This window comes from Ascaphus truei, chromosome 5 (assembly GCF_040206685.1).
Source record: "Ascaphus truei isolate aAscTru1 chromosome 5, aAscTru1.hap1, whole genome shotgun sequence".
Classification (NCBI taxonomy): domain Eukaryota; kingdom Metazoa; phylum Chordata; class Amphibia; order Anura; family Ascaphidae; genus Ascaphus; species Ascaphus truei.
Genome location: NC_134487.1, coordinates 189,170,316 through 189,173,013, shown reverse-complemented (window position 1 = coordinate 189,173,013; position 2,698 = coordinate 189,170,316). Strand labels below are relative to the sequence as shown.

Genomic DNA, 2,698 nt, shown 5'->3' with positions numbered 1-2,698 from the left:
TCATCCTGCTCTACACGGACAATAAAGATGTTAGCAGTTAAATAGATGTTTGATTTAAGTTGCATGTGAATAATATTGACATGCAATTACTAGCTAAAATACCTATGAAACACACCCAAATACAAGGTTTTGCAGCTAAGTGAATTGCAGCTTCTCCAAACATAGCAACTGGGTAATGTTGGACCATTACTGAACAGATGATTAATACATAAATATCCCTACTGTACATACTACATATATATTACTAAACATTCACAGATATGGGATTGAAACCAGTACTCATACATGATGAAAGGACAACATTAAGAAGGTTCAAGCAAGGTGAAGGTAAGTAATATTTAACACTTCATCCTGCTCTACACGGACAATAAAGATGTTAGCAGTTAAATAGATGTTTGATTTAAGTTGCATGTGAATAATATTGACATGCAATTACTAGCTAAAATACCTATGAAACACACCCAAATACAAGGTTTTGCAGCTAAGTGAATTGCAGCTTCTCCAAACATAGCAACTGGGTAATGTTGGACCATTACTGAACAGATGATTAATACATAAATATAAATTAAAATATTCATTCATTCGGACTGTTAATTTTTCCAAACCTTCCCGTGTACAAGGACATACTTGAATGTTTGGAAACAACAGGTCTTCATCATACATACAATATTAATTAGATAATCTAAAGTGAACAAAACAAGGCCAAATACAGATATACAGGCATACCCCGCTTTAAGTACACTCGCGAGTAAGTACATATCGCCCAATAGGCAAACGACAGCTCACGCATGCGCCTGTCATCACATCCTGAACAGCAATACCGGCTCCCTATCTGTACCGAAGCTGTGCGCAAGCGGGGAGACTATAGCGCCTGTTACAAATGCATTATTTACATCAGTTGTGCACTTAAATGTACTGTACTGCAATCGTCATATATCAGTAAGTGGGAAAAGGTAGTGCTTCACTTTAAGTACATTTTCGCTTTACATACATGCTCCGGTCCCATTGCGTACGTTAATGCGGGGTATGCCTGTAGTTAATTATAACATTTATTATTTTTTTTCCTTTTGAGACCGAGTCACAGGCCTGCTTGTTGTCTCTTGGATTTTTCTTTTCCGTTTGGCTACAACTTTAAGCACAACAGAGCCACTTTGACTCGCCTGTGGCACTTCAGGGGCACGGCTTGTGGCCTGTGGCACTTCAGAGGCAGGGCTTGTGTCCAGTGAGTGTTCACGGCCAGGGCTTGTGTCCAGTGAGTGTTCACGGCCAGGGCTTGTGTCCAGTGAGTGTTCACGGCCAGGGCTTGTGGCCAGTGACTGTTCACGGGCAGGGCTTGTGGCCAGTGACTGTTCACGGGCAGGGCTTGTGGCCAGTGACTGTTCACGGGCAGGGCTTGTGGCCAGTGACACTTGTGCACTGTGTACCAACTTGTTCACAACTGATGCTTGCTCCGTTTCTTGTTTGGGTTTTTTGGTTTGTGTCCAAAAACTGGTCAGTAGTAACTGCTTGTGCATTTTTGTTTTTGGCTCCTCCTTTGTAGGTGTCAGTTCCAGATTTTCTACAGATGGCAGCGGTAGGATGTTGTCAGGAACATGCAGAGAACTTTCAGCTACTTTACCGGTAACATCCCGACCTGGGGAATGAACATCAGATGACTGGGGTGAAAAAGTAGTAGCATGTAAACATCCATCCTCTGATGGTGTAAAGCTGAATGGATGTGCTGCTGTAGTCATTCTCAAGTGATTAGCTTGAGTTAGCTGAACAACTATTGCTTCTAATGACGTGTTAATTTTTTGCATTTGTTTAGGCACTTCAATGAACACTCTATGGAGATGTGACAATTGTGATATCGTTTCTTCCTGCAGTGATATCATCCTTTCGTGCACTGACATCAGATCTGAATGGCGACGATTTTCTGCTTCAACAATTATTTCTTCAGAAGCTACTATTGCAGCGTATGTGCTAGTTGCTGTAGGAATAGCCTGTGTAACTCTTTGAATGGAAACCTCGTCATGGTCACTTGATTGCATTTCTGTGTCTTTGGCGGCATCATCATCATCATCATCATCATGTGCTAAAAATAAATGTACACATAATGAAATGGCATGTTAATCTGAGCTGTTTTACTATGTAATTATACACTGTGATAACTAACACCTAACATGTTTTCATACGTTTTATAACGTCACATTAAAATGTACCTTGACTTACGAATTCTGTTTGGACTCAGTGTGAAATAAGAATGAATGAAAAGTTGTTCAAAACTCACAACTCCTACATGATACTTAACATCACAAACACAATACATGTTGTGTAAAAAAAACACATTTTCACTGACAGTAATTAATCCTATTTAAATAACATGTGCAAAACAAATAATGAACTTTTTTAACCTAAAATATAGAAGTGAACATATTATATTTTCTGCACCTCATACACTCTCCTTCCAGGTGTGATGAGCTGCATGACCCAGGTGAAGACACTTGTTCCGTCTCAGGTGACACATGTCCTCCAGGAGCAACTATATAGAACAATAACATCAGTTGTTAATTGACATGTGAAAATATTGAAGATAGAGTTATTGTACAGTATGTTGAGTTTTTATGGCTAACTAACAGCATCAGTTCCTGAACTGAAAATGTGTGTGGCAAAGTGAACATAAATATTTGTAATGACAATGTACATGCCAGTGTACTTA

General features: G+C 39.5%; 1 long non-coding RNA gene across 1 annotated transcript; it reads left to right on the top strand.

The window, feature by feature from the left end:
• Positions 1-240: 240 nt before the first annotated feature.
• Positions 241-2,032, top strand: LOC142494520 (uncharacterized). Its single transcript, XR_012801504.1, has 3 exons — positions 241-327; positions 1,541-1,620; positions 1,808-2,032. It is a non-coding gene; the product is annotated as an uncharacterized LOC142494520 (long non-coding RNA).
• Positions 2,033-2,698: the final 666 nt, after the last annotated feature.